Genomic DNA, 25,355 nt, shown 5'->3' with positions numbered 1-25,355 from the left:
TGCAATAATATGATAAAATTGCACCTTCAGATTCTTTTCATTTAACATAAACAACAACAAAAGATGAGTTTCAATGGACACAAAATAAAAGGAAAGTGTTGGTTATGGTTATGATTCTCTGTATTGCCATCAGAGCTTGGTGTTGCTCCTGCTTCAGAGGAGACACATTTTTGAATGAGCAGGAAAGACTGGCAATCAAAGCAAGAAAGGACATTCAGTCGGAGATCATCATAGGTGGAGGATGAGATTGAACATTCAAATGACATTTGATATTCGAAACACTACTATATTCATGTCAAATTAACATATCACCCTAAAAATGTCATATTTGGAGAGAAGGGTGAAAGAGCAGGGAGAAATTACTCACCATGAAGGAAGAAACAGTATATGAAACCCTGACATTATTACTGAAGGACATTATTAAATTATTGTAGTGATTTTTTTCTTGCTATATTATGAGAAAATTGCACCTTGAGTGTCTTTTCCTTAACATTATATAACAATAAAAAACAAGTTTGGATGGTCACAAAGCAACCATGCTATTGATGATGGTGGCCATTCACATGTATAAATAAGGTATTGTGGGTCGAGTTAATCGCTTATGGCCATACCACCCTGAACACGCCCGATCTCGTCCGATCTCGGAAGCTAAGCAGGGTCGGGCCTGGTTAGTACTTGGATGGGAGACCGCCTGGGAATACCAGGTGCTGTAAGCTTTTAACAATTTTCTTTGCAACCAGCAGAGGGGACTGTTGCTGCTGCTTTAAAGGAGAAGCACCTTTGAAAGAGCACGAAAGACTCAGCATCAAAGAAAACCAGGCTATGGAACACACACACATCATCACTGAAGGAAAAGAGTGAACATTTAAATGACTTTTGATAGTCGAAACACTACTTTATTCATGCACTAGTAACCTATCACTCACAAAATGTCCTATTTGGAGAGAAGGATGAAAGAGCGGGGAGTTTACTCACCATCAAGGAAGAAACAGTATATGAAACCCTCACAGTCTTACTGATGGAAATTGTCATGATTTTGTTTCTTGCAATAATATGATAAAATTGCACCTTCAGATTCTTTTCATTTAACATAAACAACAACAAAAGATGAGTTTCAATGGACACAAAATAAAAGGAAAGTGTTGGTTATGGTTATGATTCTCTGTATTGCCATCAGAGCTTGGTGTTGCTCCTGCTTCAGAGGAGACACATTTTTGAATGAGCAGGAAAGACTGGCAATCAAAGCAAGAAAGGATATTCAGTCGGAGATCATCATAGGTGGAGGATGAGATTGAACATTCAAATGACATTTGATATTCGAAACACTACTATATTCATGTCAAATTAACATATCACCCTAAAAATGTCATATTTGGAGAGAAGGGTGAAAGAGCAGGGAGAAATTACTCACCATGAAGGAAGAAACAGTATATGAAACCCTGACATTATTACTGAAGGACATTATTAAATTATTGTAGTGATTTTTTTCTTGCTATATTATGAGAAAATTGCACCTTGAGTGTCTTTTCCTTAACATTATATAACAATAAAAAACAAGTTTGGATGGTCACAAAGCAACCATGCTATTGATGATGGTGGCGATTCACATGTATAAATAAGGTATTGTGGGTCGAGGTAATCGCTTACGGCCATACCACCCTGAACACGCCCGATCTCGTCCGATCTCGGAAGCTAAGCAGGGTCGGGCCTGGTTAGTACTTGGATGGGAGACCGCCTGGGAATACCAGGTGCTGTAAGCTTTTAACAATTTTCTTTGCAACCAGCAGAGGGGACTGTTGCTGCTGCTTTAAAGGAGAAGCACCTTTGAAAGAGCACGAAAGACTCAGCATCAAAGAAAACCAGGCTATGGAACACACACACATCATCACTGAAGGAAAAGAGTGAACATTTAAATGACTTTTGATAGTCGAAACACTACTTTATTCATGCACTAGTAACCTATCACTCTCAAAATGTCCTATTTGGAGAGAAGGATGAAAGAGCGGGGAGTTTACTCACCATCAAGGAAGAAACAGTATATGAAACCCTCACAGTCTTACTGATGGAAATTGTCATGATTTTGTTTCTTGCAATAATATGATAAAATTGCACCTTCAGATTCTTTTCATTTAACATAAACAACAACAAAAGATGAGTTTCAATGGACACAAAATAAAAGGAAAGTGTTGGTTATGGTTATGATTCTCTGTATTGCCATCAGAGCTTGGTGTTGCTCCTGCTTCAGAGGAGACACATTTTTGAATGAGCAGGAAAGACTGGCAATCAAAGCAAGAAAGGATATTCAGTCGGAGATCATCATAGGTGGAGGATGAGATTGAACATTCAAATGACATTTGATATTCGAAACACTACTATATTCATGTCAAATTAACATATCACCCTAAAAATGTCTTATTTGGAGAGAAGGGTGAAAGAGCAGGGAGAAATTACTCACCATGAAGGAAGAAACAGTATATGAAACCCTGACATTATTACTGAAGGACATTATTAAATTATTGTAGTGATTTTTTTCTTGCTATATTATGAGAAAATTGCACCTTGAGTGTCTTTTCCTTAACATTATATAACAATAAAAAACAAGTTTGGATGGTCACAAAGCAACCATGCTATTGATGATGGTGGCGATTCACATGTATAAATAAGGTATTGTGGGTCGAGTTAATCGCTTACGGCCATACCACCCTGAACACGCCCGATCTCGTCCGATCTCGGAAGCTAAGCAGGGTCGGGCCTGGTTAGTACTTGGATGGGAGACCGCCTGGGAATACCAGGTGCTGTAAGATTTAACAATTTTCTTTGCAACCAGCAGAGGGGACTGTTGCTGCTACTTTAAAGGAGAAGCACCTTTGAAAGAGCACGAAAGACTCAGCATCAAAGAAAACCAGGCTATGGAACACACACACATCATCACTGAAGGAAAAGAGTGAACATTTAAATGACTTTTGATAGTCGAAACACTACTTTATTCATGCACTAGTAACCTATCACTCTCAAAATGTCCTATTTGGAGAGAAGGATGAAAGAGCGGGGAGTTTACTCACCATCAAGGAAGAAACAGTATATGAAACCCTCACAGTCTTACTGATGGAAATTGTCATGATTTTGTTTCTTGCAATAATATGATAAAATTGCACCTTCAGATTCTTTTCATTTAACATAAACAACAACAAAAGATGAGTTTCAATGGACACAAAATAAAAGGAAAGTGTTGGTTATGGTTATGATTCTCTGTATTGCCATCAGAGCTTGGTGTTGCTCCTGCTTCAGAGGAGACACATTTTTGAATGAGCAGGAAAGACTGGCAATCAAAGCAAGAAAGGACATTCAGTCGGAGATCATCATAGGTGGAGGATGAGATTGAACATTCAAATGACATTTGATATTCGAAACACTACTATATTCATGTCAAATTAACATATCACCCTAAAAATGTCATATTTGGAGAGAAGGGTGAAAGAGCAGGGAGAAATTACTCACCATGAAGGAAGAAACAGTATATGAAACCCTGACATTATTACTGAAGGACATTATTAAATTATTGTAGTGATTTTTTTCTTGCTATATTATGAGAAAATTGCACCTTGAGTGTCTTTTCCTTAACATTATATAACAATAAAAAACAAGTTTGGATGGTCACAAAGCAACCATGCTATTGATGATGGTGGCCATTCACATGTATAAATAAGGTATTGTGGGTCGAGTTAATCGCTTATGGCCATACCACCCTGAACACGCCCGATCTCGTCCGATCTCGGAAGCTAAGCAGGGTCGGGCCTGGTTAGTACTTGGATGGGAGACCGCCTGGGAATACCAGGTGCTGTAAGCTTTTAACAATTTTCTTTGCAACCAGCAGAGGGGACTGTTGCTGCTGCTTTAAAGGAGAAGCACCTTTGAAAGAGCACGAAAGACTCAGCATCAAAGAAAACCAGGCTATGGAACACACACACATCATCACTGAAGGAAAAGAGTGAACATTTAAATGACTTTTGATAGTCGAAACACTACTTTATTCATGCACTAGTAACCTATCACTCACAAAATGTCCTATTTGGAGAGAAGGATGAAAGAGCGGGGAGTTTACTCACCATCAAGGAAGAAACAGTATATGAAACCCTCACAGTCTTACTGATGGAAATTGTCATGATTTTGTTTCTTGCAATAATATGATAAAATTGCACCTTCAGATTCTTTTCATTTAACATAAACAACAACAAAAGATGAGTTTCAATGGACACAAAATAAAAGGAAAGTGTTGGTTATGGTTATGATTCTCTGTATTGCCATCAGAGCTTGGTGTTGCTCCTGCTTCAGAGGAGACACATTTTTGAATGAGCAGGAAAGACTGGCAATCAAAGCAAGAAAGGATATTCAGTCGGAGATCATCATAGGTGGAGGATGAGATTGAACATTCAAATGACATTTGATATTCGAAACACTACTATATTCATGTCAAATTAACATATCACCCTAAAAATGTCATATTTGGAGAGAAGGGTGAAAGAGCAGGGAGAAATTACTCACCATGAAGGAAGAAACAGTATATGAAACCCTGACATTATTACTGAAGGACATTATTAAATTATTGTAGTGATTTTTTTCTTGCTATATTATGAGAAAATTGCACCTTGAGTGTCTTTTCCTTAACATTATATAACAATAAAAAACAAGTTTGGATGGTCACAAAGCAACCATGCTATTGATGATGGTGGCGATTCACATGTATAAATAAGGTATTGTGGGTCGAGGTAATCGCTTACGGCCATACCACCCTGAACACGCCCGATCTCGTCCGATCTCGGAAGCTAAGCAGGGTCGGGCCTGGTTAGTACTTGGATGGGAGACCGCCTGGGAATACCAGGTGCTGTAAGCTTTTAACAATTTTCTTTGCAACCAGCAGAGGGGACTGTTGCTGCTGCTTTAAAGGAGAAGCACCTTTGAAAGAGCACGAAAGACTCAGCATCAAAGAAAACCAGGCTATGGAACACACACACATCATCACTGAAGGAAAAGAGTGAACATTTAAATGACTTTTGATAGTCGAAACACTACTTTATTCATGCACTAGTAACCTATCACTCTCAAAATGTCCTATTTGGAGAGAAGGATGAAAGAGCGGGGAGTTTACTCACCATCAAGGAAGAAACAGTATATGAAACCCTCACAGTCTTACTGATGGAAATTGTCATGATTTTGTTTCTTGCAATAATATGATAAAATTGCACCTTCAGATTCTTTTCATTTAACATAAACAACAACAAAAGATGAGTTTCAATGGACACAAAATAAAAGGAAAGTGTTGGTTATGGTTATGATTCTCTGTATTGCCATCAGAGCTTGGTGTTGCTCCTGCTTCAGAGGAGACACATTTTTGAATGAGCAGGAAAGACTGGCAATCAAAGCAAGAAAGGATATTCAGTCGGAGATCATCATAGGTGGAGGATGAGATTGAACATTCAAATGACATTTGATATTCGAAACACTACTATATTCATGTCAAATTAACATATCACCCTAAAAATGTCATATTTGGAGAGAAGGGTGAAAGAGCAGGGAGAAATTACTCACCATGAAGGAAGAAACAGTATATGAAACCCTGACATTATTACTGAAGGACATTATTAAATTATTGTAGTGATTTTTTTCTTGCTATATTATGAGAAAATTGCACCTTGAGTGTCTTTTCCTTAACATTATATAACAATAAAAAACAAGTTTGGATGGTCACAAAGCAACCATGCTATTGATGATGGTGGCGATTCACATGTATAAATAAGGTATTGTGGGTCGAGTTAATCGCTTACGGCCATACCACCCTGAACACGCCCGATCTCGTCCGATCTCGGAAGCTAAGCAGGGCCGGGCCTGGTTAGTACTTGGATGGGAGACCGCCTGGGAATACCAGGTGCTGTAAGCTTTTAACAATTTTCTTTGCAACCAGCAGAGGGGACTGTTGCTGCTACTTTTAAGGAGAAGCACCTTTGAAAGAGCACGAAAGACTCAGCATCAAAGAAAACCAGGCTATGGAACACACACACATCATCACTGAAGGAAAAGAGTGAACATTTAAATGACTTTTGATAGTCGAAACACTACTTTATTCATGCACTAGTAACCTATCACTCTCAAAATGTCCTATTTGGAGAGAAGGATGAAAGAGCGGGGAGTTTACTCACCATCAAGGAAGAAACAGTATATGAAACCCTCACAGTCTTACTGATGGAAATTGTCATGATTTTGTTTCTTGCAATAATATGATAAAATTGCACCTTCAGATTCTTTTCATTTAAGATAAACAACAACAAAAGATGAGTTTCAATGGACACAAAATAAAAGGAAAGTGTTGGTTATGGTTATGATTCTCTGTATTGCCATCAGAGCTTGGTGTTGCTCCTGCTTCAGAGGAGACACATTTTTGAATGAGCAGGAAAGTCTGGCAATCAAAGCAAGAAAGGATATTCAGTCGGAGATCATCATAGGTGGAGGATGAGATTGAACATTCAAATGACATTTGATATTCGAAACACTACTATATTCATGTCAAATTAACATATCACCCTAAAAATGTCATATTTGGAGAGAAGGGTGAAAGAGCAGGGAGAAATTACTCACCATGAAGGAAGAAACAGTATATGAAACCCTGACATTATTACTGAAGGACATTATTAAATTATTGTAGTGATTTTTTTCTTGCTATATTATGAGAAAATTGCACCTTGAGTGTCTTTTCCTTAACATTATATAACAATAAAAAACAAGTTTGGATGGTCACAAAGCAACCATGCTATTGATGATGGTGGCGATTCACATGTATAAATAAGGTATTGTGGGTCGAGTTAATCGCTTACGGCCATACCACCCTGAACACGCCCGATCTCGTCCGATCTCGGAAGCTAAGCAGGGTCGGGCCTGGTTAGTACTTGGATGGGAGACCGCCTGGGAATACCAGGTGCTGTAAGCTTTTAACAATTTTCTTTGCAACCAGCAGAGGGGACTGTTGCTGCTGCTTTAAAGGAGAAACACCTTTGAAAGAGCACGAAAGACTCAGCATCAAAGAAAACCAGGCTATGGAACACACACACATCATCACTGAAGGAAAAGAGTGAACATTTAAATGACTTTTGATAGTCGAAACACTACTTTATTCATGCACTAGTAACCTATCACTCTCAAAATGTCCTATTTGGAGAGAAGGATGAAAGAGCGGGGAGTTTACTCACCATCAAGGAAGAAACAGTATATGAAACCCTCACAGTCTTACTGATGGAAATTGTCATGATTTTGTTTCTTGCAATAATATGATAAAATTGCACCTTCAGATTCTTTTCATTTAACATAAACAACAACAAAAGATAAGTTTCAATGGACACAAAATAAAAGGAAAGTGTTGGTTATGGTTATGATTCTCTGTATTGCCATCAGAGCTTGGTGTTGCTCCTGCTTCAGAGGAGACACATTTTTGAATGAGCAGGAAAGACTGGCAATCAAAGCAAGAAAGGATATTCAGTCGGAGATCATCATAGGTGGAGGATGAGATTGAACATTCAAATGACATTTGATATTCGAAACACTACTATATTCATGTCAAATTAACATATCACCCTAAAAATGTCATATTTGGAGAGAAGGGTGAAAGAGCAGGGAGAAATTACTCACCATGAAGGAAGAAACAGTATATGAAACCCTGACATTATTACTGAAGGACATTATTAAATTATTGTAGTGATTTTTTTCTTGCTATATTATGAGAAAATTGCACCTTGAGTGTCTTTTCCTTAACATTATATAACAATAAAAAACAAGTTTGGATGGTCACAAAGCAACCATGCTATTGATGATGGTGGCGATTCACATGTATAAATAAGGTATTGTGGGTCGAGTTAATCGCTTACGGCCATACCACCCTGAACACGCCCGATCTCGTCCGATCTCGGAAGCTAAGCAGGGTCGGGCCTGGTTAGTACTTGGATGGGAGACCGCCTGGGAATACCAGGTGCTGTAAGCTTTTAACAATTTTCTTTGCAACCAGCAGAGGGGACTGTTGCTGCTGCTTTAAAGGAGAAGCACCTTTGAAAGAGCACGAAAGACTCAGCATCAAAGAAAACCAGGCTATGGAACACACACACATCATCACTGAAGGAAAAGAGTGAACATTTAAATGACTTTTGATAGTCGAAACACTACTTTATTCATGCACTAGTAACCTATCACTCTCAAAATGTCCTATTTGGAGAGAAGGATGAAAGAGCGGGGAGTTTACTCACCATCAAGGAAGAAACAGTATATGAAACCCTCACAGTCTTACTGATGGAAATTGTCATGATTTTGTTTCTTGCAATAATATGATAAAATTGCACCTTCAGATTCTTTTCATTTAACATAAACAACAACAAAAGATGAGTTTCAATGGACACAAAATAAAAGGAAAGTGTTGGTTATGGTTATGATTCTCTGTATTGCCATCAGAGCTTGGTGTTGCTCCTGCTTCAGAGGAGACACATTTTTGAATGAGCAGGAAAGACTGGCAATCAAAGCAAGAAAGGATATTCAGTCGGAGATCATCATAGGTGGAGGATGAGATTGAACATTCAAATGACATTTGATATTCGAAACACTACTATATTCATGTCAAATTAACATATCACCCTAAAAATGTCATATTTGGAGAGAAGGGTGAAAGAGCAGGGAGAAATTACTCACCATGAAGGAAGAAACAGTATATGAAACCCTGACATTATTACTGAAGGACTTTATTAAATTATTGTAGTGATTTTTTTCTTGCTATATTCTGAGAAAATTGCACCTTGAGTGTCTTTTCCTTAACATTATATAACAATAAAAAACAAGTTTGGATGGTCACAAAGCAACCATGCTATTGATGATGGTGGCGATTCACATGTATAAATAAGGTATTGTGGGTTGAGTTAATCGCTTACGGCCATACCACCCTGAACACGCCCGATCTTGTCCGATCTCGGAAGCTAAGCAGGGTCGGGCCTGGTTAGTACTTGGATGGGAGACCGCCTGGGAATACCAGGTGCTGTTAGCTTTTAACAATTTTCTTTGCAACCAGCAGAGGGGACTGTTGCTGCTGCTTTAAAGGAGAAGCACCTTTGAAAGAGCACGAAAGACTCAGCATCAAAGAAAACCAGGCTATGGAACACACACACATCATCACTGAAGGAAAAGAGTGAACATTTAAATGACTTTTGATAGTCGAAACACTACTTTATTCATTCACTAGTAACCTATCACTCTCAAAATGTCCTATTTGGAGAGAAGGATGAAAGAGCGGGGAGTTTACTCACCATCAAGGAAGAAACAGTATATGAAACCCTCACAGTCTTACTGATGGAAATTGTCATGATTTTGTTTCTTGCAATAATATGATAAAATTGCACCTTCAGATTCTTTTCATTTAAGATAAACAACAACAAAAGATGAGTTTCAATGGACACAAAATAAAAGGAAAGTGTTGGTTATGGTTATGATTCTCTGTATTGCCATCAGAGCTTGGTGTTGCTCCTGCTTCAGAGGAGACACATTTTTGAATGAGCAGGAAAGACTGGCAATCAAAGCAAGAAAGGATATTCAGTCGGAGATCATCATAGGTGGAGGATGAGATTGAACATTCAAATGACATTTGATATTCGAAACACTACTATATTCATGTCAAATTAACATATCACCCTAAAAATGTCATATTTGGAGAGAAGGGTGAAAGAGCAGGGAGAAATTACTCACCATGAAGGAAGAAACAGTATATGAAACCCTGACATTATTACTGAAGGACATTATTAAATTATTGTAGTGATTTTTTTCTTGCTATATTATGAGAAAATTGCACCTTGAGTGTCTTTTCCTTAACATTATATAACAATAAAAAACAAGTTTGGATGGTCACAAAGCAACCATGCTATTGATGATGGTGGCGATTCACATGTATAAATAAGGTATTGTTGGTCGAGTTAATCGCTTGCGGCCATACCACCCTGAACACGCCCGATCTCGTCCGATCTCGCAAGCTAAGCAGGGTCGGGCCTGGTTAGTACTTGGATGGGAGACCGCCTGGGAATACCAGGTGCTGTAAGCTTTTAACAATTTTCTTTGCAACCAGCAGAGGGGACTGTTGCTGCTGCTTTAAAGGAGAAGCACCTTTGAAAGAGCACGAAAGACTCAGCATCAAAGAAAACCAGGCTATGGAACACACACACATCATCACTGAAGGAAAAGAGTGAACATTTAAATGACTTTTGATAGTCGAAACACTACTTTATTCATTCACTAGTAACCTATCACTCTCAAAATGTCCTATTTGGAGAGAAGGATGAAAGAGCGGGGAGTTTACTCACCATCAAGGAAGAAACAGTATATGAAACCCTCACAGTCTTACTGATGGAAATTGTCATGATTTTGTTTCTTGCAATAATATGATAAAATTGCACCTTCAGATTCTTTTCATTTAACATAAACAACAACAAAAGATGAGTTTCAATGGACACAAAATAAAAGGAAAGTGTTGGTTATGGTTATGATTCTCTGTATTGCCATCAGAGCTTGGTGTTGCTCCTGCTTCAGAGGAGACACATTTTTGAATGAGCAGGAAAGACTGGCAATCAAAGCAAGAAAGGATATTCAGTCGGAGATCATCATAGGTGGAGGATGAGATTGAACATTCAAATGACATTTGATATTCGAAACACTACTATATTCATGTCAAATTAACATATCACCCTAAAAATGTCATATTTGGAGAGAAGGGTGAAAGAGCAGGGAGAAATTACTCACCATGAAGGAAGAAACAGTATATGAAACCCTGACATTATTACTGAAGGACATTATTAAATTATTGTAGTGATTTTTTTCTTGCTATATTATGAGAAAATTGCACCTTGAGTGTCTTTTCCTTAACATTATATAACAATAAAAAACAAGTTTGGATGGTCACAAAGCAACCATGCTATTGATGATGGTGGCGATTCACATGTATAAATAAGGTATTGTGGGTCGAGTTAATCGCTTGCGGCCATACCACCCTGAACACGCCCGATCTCGTCCGATCTCGCAAGCTAAGCAGGGTCGGGCCTGGTTAGTACTTGGATGGGAGACCGCCTGGGAATACCAGGTGCTGTAAGCTTTTAACAATTTTCTTTGCAACCAGCAGAGGGGACTGTTGCTGCTGCTTTAAAGGAGAAGCACCTTTGAAAGAGCACGAAAGACTCAGCATCAAAGAAAACCAGGCTATGGAACACACACACATCATCACTGAAGGAAAAGAGTGAACATTTAAATGACTTTTGATAGTCGAAACACTACTTTATTCATTCACTAGTAACCTATCACTCTCAAAATGTCCTATTTGGAGAGAAGGATGAAAGAGCGGGGAGTTTACTCACCATCAAGGAAGAAACAGTATATGAAACCCTCGCAGTCTTACTGATGGAAATTGTCATGATTTTGTTTCTTGCAATAATATGATAAAATTGCACCTTCAGATTCTTTTCATTTAACATAAACAACAACAAAAGATGAGTTTCAATGGACACAAAATAAAAGGAAAGTGTTGGTTATGGTTATGATTCTCTGTATTGCCATCAGAGCTTGGTGTTGCTCCTGCTTCAGAGGAGACACATTTTTGAATGAGCAGGAAAGACTGGCAATCAAAGCAAGAAAGGATATTCAGTCGGAGATCATCATAGGTGGAGGATGAGATTGAACATTCAAATGACATTTGATATTCGAAACACTACTATATTCATGTCAAATTAACATATCACCCTAAAAATGTCATATTTGGAGAGAAGGGTGAAAGAGCAGGGAGAAATTACTCACCATGAAGGAAGAAACAGTATATGAAACCCTGACATTATTACTGAAGGACATTATTAAATTATTGTAGTGATTTTTTTCTTGCTATATTATGAGAAAATTGCACCTTGAGTGTCTTTTCCTTAACATTATATAACAATAAAAAACAAGTTTGGATGGTCACAAAGCAACCATGCTATTGATGATGGTGGCGATTCACATGTATAAATAAGGTATTGTGGGTCGAGTTAATCGCTTACGGCCATACCACCCTGAACACGCCCGATCTCGTCCGATCTCGGAAGCTAAGCAGGGTCGGGCCTGGTTAGTACTTGGATGGGAGACCGCCTGGGGATACCAGGTGCTGTAGGATTTTAACAATTTTCTTTGCAACCAGCAGAGGGGACTGTTGCTGCTGCTTTAAAGGAGAAGCACCTTTGAAAGAGCACGAAAGACTCAGCATCAAAGAAAACCAGGCTATGGAACACACACACATCATCACTGAAGGAAAAGAGTGAACATTTAAATGACTTTTGATAGTCGAAACACTACTTTATTCATGCACTAGTAACCTATCACTCTCAAAATGTCCTATTTGGAGAGAAGGATGAAAGAGCGGGGAGTTTACTCACCATCAAGGAAGAAACAGTATATGAAACCCTCACAGTCTTACTGATGGAAATTGTCATGATTTTGTTTCTTGCAATAATATGATAAAATTGCACCTTCAGATTCTTTTCATTTAACATAAACAACAACAAAAGATGAGTTTCAATGGACACAAAATAAAAGGAAAGTGTTGGTTATGGTTATGATTCTCTGTATTGCCATCAGAGCTTGGTGTTGCTCCTGCTTCAGAGGAGACACATTTTTGAATGAGCAGGAAAGACTGGCAATCAAAGCAAGAAAGGATATTCAGTCGGAGATCATCATAGGTGGAGGATGAGATTGAACATTCAAATGACATTTGATATTCGAAACACTACTATATTCATGTCAAATTAACATATCACCCTAAAAATGTCATATTTGGAGAGAAGGGTGAAAGAGCAGGGAGAAATTACTCACCATGAAGGAAGAAACAGTATATGAAACCCTGACATTATTACTGAAGGACTTTATTAAATTATTGTAGTGATTTTTTTCTTGCTATATTCTGAGAAAATTGCACCTTGAGTGTCTTTTCCTTAACACTATATAACAATAAAAAACAAGTTTGGATGGTCACAAAGCAACCATGCTATTGATGATGGTGGCGATTCACATGTATAAATAAGGTATTGTGGGTCGAGTTAATCGCTTACGGCCATACCACCCTGAACACGCCCGATCTCGTCCGATCTCGCAAGCTAAGCAGGGTCGGGCCTGGTTAGTACTTGGATGGGAGACCGCCTGGGAATACCAGGTGCTGTAAGCTTTTAACAATTTTCTTTGCAACCAGCAGAGGGGACTGTTGCTGCTGCTTTAAAGGAGAAGCACCTTTGAAAGAGCACGAAAGACTCAGCATCAAAGAAAACCAGGCTATGGAACACACACACATCATCACTGAAGGAAAAGAGTGAACATTTAAATGACTTTTGATAGTCGAAACACTACTTTATTCATTCACTAGTAACCTATCACTCTCAAAATGTCCTATTTGGAAAGAAGGATGAAAGAGCGGGGAGTTTACTCACCATCAAGGAAGAAACAGTATATGAAACCCTCACAGTCTTACTGATGGAAATTGTCATGATTATGTTTCTTGCAATAATATGATAAAATTGCACCTTCAGATTCTTTTCATTTAAGATAAACAACAACAAAAGATGAGTTTCAATGGACACAAATAAAAGGAAAGTGTTGGTTATGGTTATGATTCTCTGTATTGCCATCAGAGCTTGGTGTTGCTCCTGCTTCAGAGGAGACACATTTTTGAATGAGCAGGAAAGACTGGCAATCAAAGCAAGAAAGGATATTCAGTCGGAGATCATCATAGGTGGAGGATGAGATTGAACATTCAAATGACATTTGATATTCGAAACACTACTATATTCATGTCAAATTAACATATCACCCTAAAAATGTCATATTTGGAGAGAAGGGTGAAAGAGCAGGGAGAAATTACTCACCATGAAGGAAGAAACAGTATATGAAACCCTGACATTATTACTGAAGGACATTATTAAATTATTGTAGTGATTTTTTTCTTGCTATATTATGAGAAAATTGCACCTTGAGTGTCTTTTCCTTAACATTATATAACAATAAAAAACAAGTTTGGATGGTCACAAAGCAACCATGCTATTGATGATGGTGAAGATTCACATGTATAAATAAGGTATTGTGGGTCGAGTTAATCGCTTACGGCCATACCACCCTGAACACGCCCGATCTCGTCCGATCTCGGAAGCTAAGCAGGGTCGGGCCTGGTTAGTACTTGGATGGGAGACCGCCTGGGAATACCAGGTGCTGTAAGCTTTTAACAATTTTCTTTGCAACCAGCAGAGGGGACTGTTGCTGCTGCTTTAAAGGAGAAGCACCTTTGAAAGAGCACGAAAGACTCAGCATCGAAGAAAACCAGGCTATGGAACACACACACATCATCACTGAAGGAAAAGAGTGAACATTTAAATGACTTTTGATAGTCGAAACACTACTTTATTCATGCACTAGTAACCTATCACTCTCAAAATGTCCTATTTGGAGAGAAGGATGAAAGAGCGGGGAGTTTACTCACCATCAAGGAAGAAACAGTATATGAAACCCTCACAGTCTTACTGATGGAAATTGTCATGATTTTGTTTCTTGCAATAATATGATAAAATTGCACCTTCAGATTCTTTTCATTTAACATAAACAACAACAAAAGATGAGTTTCAATGGACACAAAATAAAAGGAAAGTGTTGGTTATGGTTATGATTCTCTGTATTGCCATCAGAGCTTGGTGTTGCTCCTGCTTCAGAGGAGACACATTTTTGAATGAGCAGGAAAGACTGGCAATCAAAGCAAGAAAGGATATTCAGTCGGAGATCATCATAGGTGGAGGATGAGATTGAACATTCAAATGACATTTGATATTCGAAACACTACTATATTCATGTCAAATTAACATATCACCCTAAAAATGTCATATTTGGAGAGAAGGGTGAAAGAGCAGGGAGAAATTACTCACCATGAAGGAAGAAACAGTATATGAAACCCTGACATTATTACTGAAGGACATTATTAAATTATTGTAGTGATTTTTTTCTTGCTATATTATGAGAAAATTGCACCTTGAGTCTCTTTTCCTTAACATTATATAACAATAAAAAACAAGTTTGGATGGTCACAAAGCAACCATGCTATTGATGATGGTGGCGATTCACATGTATAAATAAGGTTTTGTGGGTCGAGTTAATCGCTTACGGCCATACCACCCTGAACACGCCCGATCTCGTCCGATCTCGGAAGCTAAGCAGGGTAGGGCCTGGTTAGTACTTGGATGGGAGACCGCCTGGGAATACCAGGTGCTGTAAGATTTTAACAATTTTCTTTGCAACCAGCAGAGGGGACTGTTGCTGCTGCTTTAAAGGAGAAGCACCTTTGAAAGAGCACGAAAGACTCAGCATCAAAGAAAACCAGGCTATGGAACACACACACATCATCACTGAAGGAAAAGAGTGAACATTTAAATGACTTTTGATAGTCGAAACACTACTTTATTCATGCACTAGTAACCTATCACTCTCAAAATGTCCTACTTGGAGAGAAGGATGAAAGAGCGGGGAGTTTACTCACCATCAAGGAAGAAACAGTATATGAAACCCTCACAGTCTTACTGATGGAAATTGTCATGATTTTGTTTCTTGCAATAATATGATAAAATTGCACCTTCAGATTCTTTTCATTTAACATAAACAACAACAAAAGATGAGTTTCAATGGACACAAAATAAAAGGAAAGTGTTGGTTATGGTTATGATTCTCTGTATTGCCATCAGAGCTTGGTGTTGCTCCTGCTTCAGAGGAGACACATTTTTGAATGAGCAGGAAAGACTGGCAATCAAAGCAAGAAAGGATATTCAGTCGGAGATCATCATAGGTGGAGGATGAGATTGAACATTCAAATGACATTTGATATTCGAAACACTACTATATTCATGTCAAATTAACATATCACCCTAAAAATGTCATATTTGGAGAGAAGGGTGAAAGAGCAGGGAGAAATGACTCACCATGAAGGAAGAAACAGTATATGAAACCCTGACATTATTACTGAAGCACCTTAGTAAATTATTGTAGTGAGTTTTTTCTTGCTATATTATGAGAAAATTGCACCTTGAGTCTCTTTTCCTTAACATTATATAACAATAAAAAACAAGTTTGGATGGTCACAAAGCAACCATACTATTGATGATGGTGGTGATTCACATGTATAAATAAGGTATTGTGGGTCGAGTTAATCGCTTACGGCCATACCACCCTGAACACGCCCGATCTCGTCCGATCTCGGAAGCTAAGCAGGGTCGGGCCTGGTTAGTACTTGGATGGGAGACCGCCTGGGAATACCAGGTGCTGTAAGCTTTTAACAATTTTCTTTGCAACCAGCAGAGGGGACTGTTGCTGCTGCTTTAAAGGAGAAGCACCTTTGAAAGAGCACGAAAGACTCAGCATCAAAGAAAACCAGGCTATGGAACACACACACATCATCACTGAAGGAAAAGAGTGAACATTTAAATGACTTTTGATAGTCGAAACACTACTTTATTCATGCACTAGTAACCTATCACTCTCAAAAATGTCCTATTTGGAGAGAAGGATGAAAGAGCGGGGAGTTTACTCACCATCAAGGAAGAAACAGTATATGAAACCCTCACAGTCTTACTGATGGAAATTGTCATGATTTTGTTTCTTGCAATAATATGATAAAATTGCACCTTGAGATTCTTTTCATTTAACATAAACAACAACAAAAGATGAGTTTCAATGGACACAAAATAAAAGGAAAGTGTTGGTTATGGTTATGATTCTCTGTATTGCCATCAGAGCTTGGTGTTGCTCCTGCTTCAGAGGAGACACATTTTTGAATGAGCAGGAAAGACTGGCAATCAAAGCAAGAAAGGATATTCAGTCGGAGATCATCATAGGTGGAGGATGAGATTGAACATTCAAATGACATTTGATATTCGAAACACTACTATATTCATGTCAAATTAACATATCACCCTAAAAATGTCATATTTGGAGAGAAGGGTGAAAGAGCAGGGAGAAATTACTCACCATGAAGGAAGAAACAGTATATGAAACCCTGACATTATTACTGAAGCACCTTAGTAAATTATTGTAGTGATTTTTTTCTTGCTATATTATGAGAAAATTGCACCTTGAGTGTCTTTTCCTTAACATTATATAACAATAAAAAACAAGTTTGGATGGTCACAAAGCAACCATACTATTGATGATGGTGGTGATTCACATGTATAAATAAGGTATTGTGGGTCGAGTTAATCGCTTACGGCCATACCACCCTGAACACGCCCGATCTCGTCCGATCTCGGAAGCTAAACAGGGTCGGGCCTGGTTAGTACTTGGATGGGAGACCGCCTGGGAATACCAGGTGCTGTAAGCTTTTAACAATTTTCTTTGCAACCAGCAGAGGGGACTGTTGCTGCTGCTTTAAAGGAGGAGCACCTTTGAAAGAGCACGAAAGACTCAGCATCAAAGAAAACCAGGCTATGGAACACACACACATCATCACTGAAGGAAAAGAGTGAACATTTAAATGACTTTTGATAGTCGAAACACTAATTTATTCATGCACTAGTAACCTGTCACTCTCAAAAATGTCCTATTTGGAGAAAAGGATGAAAGAGCGGGGAGTTTACTCACCATCAAGGAAGAAACAGTATATGAAACCCTCACAGTCTTACTGATGGAAATTGTCATGATTTTGTTTCTTGCAATAATATGATAAAATTGCACCTTGAGATTCTTTTCATTTAACATAAACAACAACAAAAGATGAGTTTCAATGGACACAAAATAAAAGGAAAGTGTTGGTTATGGTTATGATTCTCTGTATTGCCATCAGAGCTTGGTGTTGCTCCTGCTTCAGAGGAGACACATTTTTGAATGAGCAGGAAAGACTGGCAATCAAAGCAAGAAAGGATATTCAGTCGGAGATCATCATAGGTGGAGGATGAGATTGAACATTCAAATGACATTTGATATTCGAAACACTACTATATTCATGTCAAATTAACATATCACCCTAAAAATGTCATATTTGGAGAGAAGGGTGAAAGAGCAGGGAGAAATTACTCACCATGAAGGAAGAAACAGTATATGAAACCCTGACATTATTACTGAAGGACATTATTAAATTATTGTAGTGATTTTTTTCTTGCTATATTATGAGAAAATTGCACCTTGAGTGTCTTTTCCTTAACATTATATAACAATAAAAAACAAGTTTGGATGGTCACAAAGCAACCATGCTATTGATGATGGTGAAGATTCACATGTATAAATAAGGTATTGTGGGTCGAGTTAATCGCTTACGGCCATACCACCCTGAACACGCCCGATCTCGTCCGATCTCGGAAGCTAAGCAGGGTCGGGCCTGGTTAGTACTTGGATGGGAGACCGCCTGGGAATACCAGGTGCTGTAAGCTTTTAACAATTTTCTTTGCAACCAGCAGAGGGGACTGTTGCTGCTGCTTTAAAGGAGAAGCACCTTTGAAAGAGCACGAAAGACTCAGCATCAAAGAAAACCAGGCTATGGAACACACACACATCATCACTGAAGGAAAAGAGTGAACATTTAAATGACTTTTGATAGTCGAAACACTACTTTATTCATGCACTAGTAACCTATCACTCTCAAAAATGTCCTATTTGGAGAGAAGGATGAAAGAGCGGGGAGTTTACTCACCATCAAGGAAGAAACAGTATATGAAACCCTCACAGTCTTACTGATGGAAATTGTCATGATTTTGTTTCTTGCAATAATATGATAAAATTGCACCTTCAGATTCTTTTCATTTAACATAAACAACAACAAAAGATGAGTTTCAATGGACACAAAATAAAAGGAAAGTGTTGGTTATGGTTATGATTCTCTGTATTGCCATCAGAGCTTGGTGTTGCTCCTGCTTCAGAGGAGACACATTTTTGAATGAGCAGGAAAGACTGGCAATCAAAGCAGGAAAGGATATTCAGTCGGAGATCATCATAGGTGGAGGATGAGATTGAACATTCAAATGACATTTGATATTCGAAACACTACTATATTCATGTCAAATTAACATATCACCCTAAAAATGTCATATTTGGAGAGAAGGGTGAAAGAGCAGGGAGAAATTACTCACCATGAAGGAAGAAACAGTATATGAAACCCTGACATTATTACTGAAGCACCTTATTAAATTATTGTAGTGATTTTTTTCTTGCTATATTATGAGAAAATTGCACCTTGAGTGTCTTTTCCTTAACATTATATAACAATAAAAAACAAGTTTGGATGGTCACAAAGCCACCATACTATTGATGATGGTGGTGATTCACATGTATAAATAAGGTATTGTGGGTCGAGTTAATCGCTTACGGCCATACCACCCTGAACACGCCCGATCTCGTCCGATCTCGGAAGCTAAGCAGGGTCGGGCCTGGTTAGTACTTGGATGGGAGACCGCCTGGGAATACCAGGTGCTGTAAGCTTTTAACAATTTTCTTTGCAACCAGCAGAGGGGACTGTTGCTGCTGCTTTAAAGGAGGAGCACCTTTGAAAGAGCACGAAAGACTCAGCATCAAAGAAAACCAGGCTATGGAACACACACACATCATCACTGAAGGAAAAGAGTGAACATTTAAATGACTTTTGATAGTCGAAACACTACTTTATTCATGCACTAGTAACCTGTCACTCTCAAAAATGTCCTATTTGGAGAGAAGGATGAAAGAGCGGGGAGTTTACTCACCATCAAGGAAGAAACAGTATATGAAACCCTCACAGTCTTACTGATGGAAATTGTCATGATTTTGTTTCTTGCAATAATATGATAAAATTGCACCTTGAGATTCTTTTCATTTAACATAAACAACAACAAAAGATGAGTTTCAATGGACACAAAATAAAAGGAAAGTGTTGGTTATGGTTATGATTCTCTGTATTGCCATCAGAGCTTGGTGTTGCTCCTGCTTCAGAGGAGACACATTTTTGAATGAGCAGGAAAGACTGGCAATCAAAGCAAGAAAGGATATTCAGTCGGAGATCATCATAGGTGGAGGATGAGATTGAACATTCAAATGACATTTGATATTCGAAACACTACTATATTCATGTCAAATTAACATATCACCCTAAAAATGTCATATTTGGAGAGAAGGGTGAAAGAGCAGGGAGAAATTACTCACCATGAAGGAAGAAACAGTATATGAAACCCTGACATTATTACTGAAGCACCTTAGTAAATTATTGTAGTGATTTTTTTCTTGCTATATTATGAGAAAATTGCACCTTGAGTCTCTTTTCCTTAACATTATATAACAATAAAAAACAAGTTTGGATGGTCACAAAGCAACCATACTATTGATGATGGTGGTGATTCACATGTATAAATAAGGTATTGTGGGTCGAGTTAATCGCTTACGGCCATACCACCCTGAACACGCCCGATCTCGTCCGATCTCGGAAGCTAAGCAGGGTCGGGCCTGGTTAGTACTTGGATGGGAGACCGCCTGGGAATACCAGGTGCTGTAAGCTTTTAACAATTTTCTTTGCAACCAGCAGAGGGGACTGTTGCTGCTGCTTTAAAGGAGAAGCACCTTTGAAAGAGCACGAAAGACTCAGCATCAAAGAAAACCAGGCTATGGAACACACACACATCATCACTGAAGGAAAAGAGTGAACATTTAAATGACTTTTGATAGTCGAAACACTACTTTATTCATGCACTAGTAACCTATCACTCTCAAAAATGTCCTATTTGGAGAGAAGGATGAAAGAGCGGGGAGTTTACTCACCATCAAGGAAGAAACAGTATATGAAACCCTCACAGTCTTACTGATGGAAATTGTCATGATTTTGTTTCTTGCAATAATATGATAAAATTGCACCTTGAGATTCTTTTCATTTAACATAAACAACAACAAAAGATGAGTTTCAATGGACACAAAATAAAAGGAAAGTGTTGGTTATGGTTATGATTCTCTGTATTGCCATCAGAGCTTGGTGTTGCTCCTGCTTCAGAGGAGACACATTTTTGAATGAGCAGGAAAGACTGGCAATCAAAGCAAGAAAGGATATTCAGTCGGAGATCATCATAGGTGGAGGATGAGATTGAACATTCAAATGACATTTGATATTCGAAACACTACTATATTCATGTCAAATTAACATATCACCCTAAAAATGTCATATTTGGAGAGAAGGGTGAAAGAGCAGGGAGAAATTACTCACCATGAAGGAAGAAACAGTATATGAAACCCTGACATTATTACTGAAGCACCTTAGTAAATTATTGTAGTGATTTTTTTCTTGCTATATTATGAGAAAATTGCACCTTGAGTGTCTTTTCCTTAACATTATATAACAATAAAAAACAAGTTTGGATGGTCACAAAGCAACCATACTATTGATGATGGTGGTGATTCACATGTATAAATAAGGTATTGTGGGTCGAGTTAATCGCTTACGGCCATACCACCCTGAACACGCCCGATCTCGTCCGATCTCGGAAGCTAAACAGGGTCGGGCCTGGTTAGTACTTGGATGGGAGACCGCCTGGGAATACCAGGTGCTGTAAGCTTTTAACAATTTTCTTTGCAACCAGCAGAGGGGACTGTTGCTGCTGCTTTAAAGGAGGAGCACCTTTGAAAGAGCACGAAAGACTCAGCATCAAAGAAAACCAGGCTATGGAACACACACACATCATCACTGAAGGAAAAGAGTGAACATTTAAATGACTTTTGATAGTCGAAACACTAATTTATTCATGCACTAGTAACCTGTCACTCTCAAAAATGTCCTATTTGGAGAAAAGGATGAAAGAGCGGGGAGTTTACTCACCATCAAGGAAGAAACAGTATATGAAACCCTCACAGTCTTACTGATGGAAATTGTCATGATTTTGTTTCTTGCAATAATATGATAAAATTGCACCTTGAGATTCTTTTCATTTAACATAAACAACAACAAAAGATGAGTTTCAATGGACACAAAATAAAAGGAAAGTGTTGGTTATGGTTATGATTCTCTGTATTGCCATCAGAGCTTGGTGTTGCTCCTGCTTCAGAGGAGACACATTTTTGAATGAGCAGGAAAGACTGGCAATCAAAGCAAGAAAGGATATTCAGTCGGAGATCATCATAGGTGGAGGATGAGATTGAACATTCAAATGACATTTGATATTCGAAACACTACTATATTCATGTCAAATTAACATATCACCCTAAAAATGTCATATTTGGAGAGAAGGGTGAAAGAGCAGGGAGAAATTACTCACCATGAAGGAAGAAACAGTATATGAAACCCTGACATTATTACTGAAGCACCTTAGTAAATTATTGTAGTGATTTTTTTCTTGCTATATTATGAGAAAATTGCACCTTGAGTCTCTTTTCCTTAACATTATATAACAATAAAAAACAAGTTTGGATGGTCACAAAGCAACCATACTATTGATGATGGTGGTGATTCACATGTATAAATAAGGTATTGTGGGTCGAGTTAATCGCTTACGGCCATACCACCCTGAACACGCCCGATCTCGTCCGATCTCGGAAGCTAAGCAGGGTCGGGCCTGGTTAGTACTTGGATGGGAGACCGCCTGGGAATACCAGGTGCTGTAAGCTTTTAACAATTTTCTTTGCAACCAGCAGAGGGGACTGTTGCTGCTGCTTTAAAGGAGAAGCACCTTTGAAAGAGCACGAAAGACTCAGCATCAAAGAAAACCAGGCTATGGAACACACACACATCATCACTGAAGGAAAAGAGTGAACATTTAAATGACTTTTGATAGTCGAAACACTACTTTATTCATGCACTAGTAACCTATCACTCTCAAAAATGTCCTATTTGGAGAGAAGGATGAAAGAGCGGGGAGTTTACTCACCATCAAGGAAGAAACAGTATATGAAACCCTCACAGTCTTACTGATGGAAATTGTCATGATTTTGTTTCTTGCAATAATATGATAAAATTGCACCTTCAGATTCTTTTCATTTAACATAAACAACAACAAAAGATGAGTTTCAATGGACACAAAATAAAAGGAAAGTGTTGGTTATGGTTATGATTCTCTGTATTGCCATCAGAGCTTGGTGTTGCTCCTGCTTCAGAGGAGACACATTTTTGAATGAGCAGGAAAGACTGGCAATCAAAGCAGGAAAGGATATTCAGTCGGAGATCATCATAGGTGGAGGATGAGATTGAACATTCAAATGACATTTGATATTCGAAACACTACTATATTCATGTCAAATTAACATATCACCCTAAAAATGTCATATTTGGAGAGAAGGGTGAAAGAGCAGGGAGAAATTACTCACCATGAAGGAAGAAACAGTATATGAAACCCTGACATTATTACTGAAGCACCTTATTAAATTATTGTAGTGATTTTTTTCTTGCTATATTATGAGAAAATTGCACCTTGAGTGTCTTTTCCTTAACATTATATAACAATAAAAAACAAGTTTGGATGGTCACAAAGCCACCATACTATTGATGATGGTGGTGATTCACATGTATAAATAAGGTATTGTGGGTCGAGTTAATCGCTTACGGCCATACCACCCTGAACACGCCCGATCTCGTCCGATCTCGGAAGCTAAGCAGGGTCGGGCCTGGTTAGTACTTGGATGGGAGACCGCCTGGGAATACCAGGTGCTGTAAGCTTTTAACAATTTTCTTTGCAACCAGCAGAGGGGACTGTTGCTGCTGCTTTAAAGGAGGAGCACCTTTGAAAGAGCACGAAAGACTCAGCATCAAAGAAAACCAGGCTATGGAACACACACACATCATCACTGAAGGAAAAGAGTGAACATTTAAATGACTTTTGATAGTCGAAACACTACTTTATTCATGCACTAGTAACCTGTCACTCTCAAAAATGTCCTATTTGGAGAGAAGGATGAAAGAGCGGGGAGTTTACTCACCATCAAGGAAGAAACAGTATATGAAACCCTCACAGTCTTACTGATGGAAATTGTCATGATTTTGTTTCTTGCAATAATATGATAAAATTGCACCTTCAGATTCTTTTCATTTAACATAAACAACAACAAAAGATGAGTTTCAATGGACACAAAATAAAAGGAAAGTGTTGGTTATGGTTATGATTCTCTGTATTGCCATCAGAGCTTGGTGTTGCTCCTGCTTCAGAGGAGACACATTTTTGAATGAGCAGGAAAGACTGGCAATCAAAGCAGGAAAGGATATTCAGTCGGAGATCATCATAGGTGGAGGATGAGATTGAACATTCAAATGACATTTGATATTCGAAACACTACTATATTCATGTCAAATTAACATATCACCCTAAAAATGTCATATTTGGAGAGAAGGGTGAAAGAGCAGGGAGAAATTACTCACCATGAAGGAAGAAACAGTATATGAAACCCTGACATTATTACTGAAGCACCTTATTAAATTATGGTAGTGATTTTTTTCTTGCTATATTATGAGAAAATTGCACCTTGAGTCTCTTTTCCTTAACATTATATAACAATAAAAAACAAGTTTGGATGGTCACAAAGCAACCATGCTATTGATGATGGTGGTGATTCACATGTATAAATAAGGTATTGTGGGTCAAGTTAATCGCTTACGGCCATACCACCCTGAACACGCCCGATCTCGTCCGATCTCTGAAGCTAAGCAGGGTCGGACCTGGTTAGTACTTGGATGGGAGACCGCCTGGGAATACCAGGTGCTGTATGCTTTTAACAATTTTCTTTGCAACCAGCAGAGGGGACTGTTGCTGCTGCTTTAAAGGAGAAGCACCTTTGAAAGAGCACGAAAGACTCAGCATCAAAGAAAACCAGGCTATGGAACACACACACATCATCACTGAAGGAAAAGAGTGAACATTTAAATGACTTTTGATAGTCGAAACACTACTTTATTCATGCACTAGTAACCTATAACTCTCAAAAATGTCCTATTTGGAGAGAAGGATGAAAGAGCGGGGAGTTTACTCACCATCAAGGAAGAAACAGTATATGAAACCCTCACAGTCTTACTGATGGAAATTGTCATGATTTTGTTTCTTGCAATAATATGATAAAATTGCACCTTCAGATTCTTTTCATTTAACATAAACAACAACAAAAGATGAGTTTCAATGGACACAAAATAAAAGGAAAGTGTTGGTTATGGTTATGATTCTCTGTATTGCCATCAGAGCTTGGTGTTGCTCCTGCTTCAGAGGAGACACATTTTTGAATGAGCAGGAAAGACTGGCAATCAAAGCAGGAAAGGATATTCAGTCGGAGATCATCATAGGTGGAGGATGAGATTGAACATTCAAATGACATTTGATATTCGAAACACTACTATATTC

The 25,355-nt window shown here is 38.4% G+C and overlaps 24 non-coding genes across 24 annotated transcripts; all 24 read left to right on the top strand.

Annotated features, from left to right (window-relative positions):
- The first annotated feature begins 597 nt into the window (after positions 1 to 597).
- LOC133957668 (5S ribosomal RNA) lies at positions 598 to 716 on the top strand. The gene has a single exon (XR_009921447.1). It is a non-coding gene; the product is annotated as a 5S ribosomal RNA (ribosomal RNA).
- Positions 717 to 1,641: 925 nt separating this feature from the next.
- On the top strand, positions 1,642 to 1,760 carry LOC133957561 (5S ribosomal RNA). The gene has a single exon (XR_009921347.1). It is a non-coding gene; the product is annotated as a 5S ribosomal RNA (ribosomal RNA).
- Positions 1,761 to 2,685: 925 nt separating this feature from the next.
- LOC133957727 (5S ribosomal RNA) lies at positions 2,686 to 2,804 on the top strand. Its single transcript, XR_009921502.1, has one exon. It is a non-coding gene; the product is annotated as a 5S ribosomal RNA (ribosomal RNA).
- Positions 2,805 to 3,728: 924 nt separating this feature from the next.
- On the top strand, positions 3,729 to 3,847 carry LOC133957667 (5S ribosomal RNA). Its single transcript, XR_009921446.1, has one exon. It is a non-coding gene; the product is annotated as a 5S ribosomal RNA (ribosomal RNA).
- A 925-nt stretch (positions 3,848 to 4,772) lies between these two features.
- On the top strand, positions 4,773 to 4,891 carry LOC133957560 (5S ribosomal RNA). The gene has a single exon (XR_009921346.1). It is a non-coding gene; the product is annotated as a 5S ribosomal RNA (ribosomal RNA).
- A 925-nt stretch (positions 4,892 to 5,816) lies between these two features.
- On the top strand, positions 5,817 to 5,935 carry LOC133957661 (5S ribosomal RNA). Its single transcript, XR_009921440.1, has one exon. It is a non-coding gene; the product is annotated as a 5S ribosomal RNA (ribosomal RNA).
- Positions 5,936 to 6,860: 925 nt separating this feature from the next.
- Positions 6,861 to 6,979, top strand: LOC133957559 (5S ribosomal RNA). Its single transcript, XR_009921345.1, has one exon. It is a non-coding gene; the product is annotated as a 5S ribosomal RNA (ribosomal RNA).
- Positions 6,980 to 7,904: 925 nt separating this feature from the next.
- LOC133957557 (5S ribosomal RNA) lies at positions 7,905 to 8,023 on the top strand. Its single transcript, XR_009921344.1, has one exon. It is a non-coding gene; the product is annotated as a 5S ribosomal RNA (ribosomal RNA).
- A 925-nt stretch (positions 8,024 to 8,948) lies between these two features.
- LOC133957810 (5S ribosomal RNA) lies at positions 8,949 to 9,067 on the top strand. Its single transcript, XR_009921580.1, has one exon. It is a non-coding gene; the product is annotated as a 5S ribosomal RNA (ribosomal RNA).
- Positions 9,068 to 9,992: 925 nt separating this feature from the next.
- Positions 9,993 to 10,111, top strand: LOC133957820 (5S ribosomal RNA). Its single transcript, XR_009921590.1, has one exon. It is a non-coding gene; the product is annotated as a 5S ribosomal RNA (ribosomal RNA).
- Positions 10,112 to 11,036: 925 nt separating this feature from the next.
- Positions 11,037 to 11,155, top strand: LOC133957819 (5S ribosomal RNA). Its single transcript, XR_009921589.1, has one exon. It is a non-coding gene; the product is annotated as a 5S ribosomal RNA (ribosomal RNA).
- A 925-nt stretch (positions 11,156 to 12,080) lies between these two features.
- On the top strand, positions 12,081 to 12,199 carry LOC133957856 (5S ribosomal RNA). Its single transcript, XR_009921624.1, has one exon. It is a non-coding gene; the product is annotated as a 5S ribosomal RNA (ribosomal RNA).
- Positions 12,200 to 13,124: 925 nt separating this feature from the next.
- Positions 13,125 to 13,243, top strand: LOC133957769 (5S ribosomal RNA). Its single transcript, XR_009921542.1, has one exon. It is a non-coding gene; the product is annotated as a 5S ribosomal RNA (ribosomal RNA).
- Positions 13,244 to 14,167: 924 nt separating this feature from the next.
- Positions 14,168 to 14,286, top strand: LOC133957556 (5S ribosomal RNA). Its single transcript, XR_009921343.1, has one exon. It is a non-coding gene; the product is annotated as a 5S ribosomal RNA (ribosomal RNA).
- A 925-nt stretch (positions 14,287 to 15,211) lies between these two features.
- On the top strand, positions 15,212 to 15,330 carry LOC133957708 (5S ribosomal RNA). Its single transcript, XR_009921484.1, has one exon. It is a non-coding gene; the product is annotated as a 5S ribosomal RNA (ribosomal RNA).
- A 925-nt stretch (positions 15,331 to 16,255) lies between these two features.
- Positions 16,256 to 16,374, top strand: LOC133957554 (5S ribosomal RNA). Its single transcript, XR_009921341.1, has one exon. It is a non-coding gene; the product is annotated as a 5S ribosomal RNA (ribosomal RNA).
- Positions 16,375 to 17,300: 926 nt separating this feature from the next.
- LOC133957670 (5S ribosomal RNA) lies at positions 17,301 to 17,419 on the top strand. The gene has a single exon (XR_009921449.1). It is a non-coding gene; the product is annotated as a 5S ribosomal RNA (ribosomal RNA).
- A 926-nt stretch (positions 17,420 to 18,345) lies between these two features.
- LOC133957553 (5S ribosomal RNA) lies at positions 18,346 to 18,464 on the top strand. The gene has a single exon (XR_009921340.1). It is a non-coding gene; the product is annotated as a 5S ribosomal RNA (ribosomal RNA).
- A 926-nt stretch (positions 18,465 to 19,390) lies between these two features.
- LOC133957552 (5S ribosomal RNA) lies at positions 19,391 to 19,509 on the top strand. Its single transcript, XR_009921339.1, has one exon. It is a non-coding gene; the product is annotated as a 5S ribosomal RNA (ribosomal RNA).
- A 926-nt stretch (positions 19,510 to 20,435) lies between these two features.
- Positions 20,436 to 20,554, top strand: LOC133957551 (5S ribosomal RNA). Its single transcript, XR_009921338.1, has one exon. It is a non-coding gene; the product is annotated as a 5S ribosomal RNA (ribosomal RNA).
- Positions 20,555 to 21,480: 926 nt separating this feature from the next.
- Positions 21,481 to 21,599, top strand: LOC133957669 (5S ribosomal RNA). Its single transcript, XR_009921448.1, has one exon. It is a non-coding gene; the product is annotated as a 5S ribosomal RNA (ribosomal RNA).
- A 926-nt stretch (positions 21,600 to 22,525) lies between these two features.
- LOC133957550 (5S ribosomal RNA) lies at positions 22,526 to 22,644 on the top strand. The gene has a single exon (XR_009921337.1). It is a non-coding gene; the product is annotated as a 5S ribosomal RNA (ribosomal RNA).
- Positions 22,645 to 23,570: 926 nt separating this feature from the next.
- On the top strand, positions 23,571 to 23,689 carry LOC133957549 (5S ribosomal RNA). Its single transcript, XR_009921336.1, has one exon. It is a non-coding gene; the product is annotated as a 5S ribosomal RNA (ribosomal RNA).
- Positions 23,690 to 24,615: 926 nt separating this feature from the next.
- On the top strand, positions 24,616 to 24,734 carry LOC133957857 (5S ribosomal RNA). Its single transcript, XR_009921625.1, has one exon. It is a non-coding gene; the product is annotated as a 5S ribosomal RNA (ribosomal RNA).
- Positions 24,735 to 25,355: the final 621 nt, after the last annotated feature.

The sequence above is a fragment of the Platichthys flesus genome, chromosome 7 (assembly GCF_949316205.1).
Source record: "Platichthys flesus chromosome 7, fPlaFle2.1, whole genome shotgun sequence".
NCBI classification, from domain to species: domain Eukaryota; kingdom Metazoa; phylum Chordata; class Actinopteri; order Pleuronectiformes; family Pleuronectidae; genus Platichthys; species Platichthys flesus.
The sequence above is the reverse complement of the archived record's forward strand: the minus strand, read 5'-3'. Positions and strand labels throughout refer to the sequence as shown.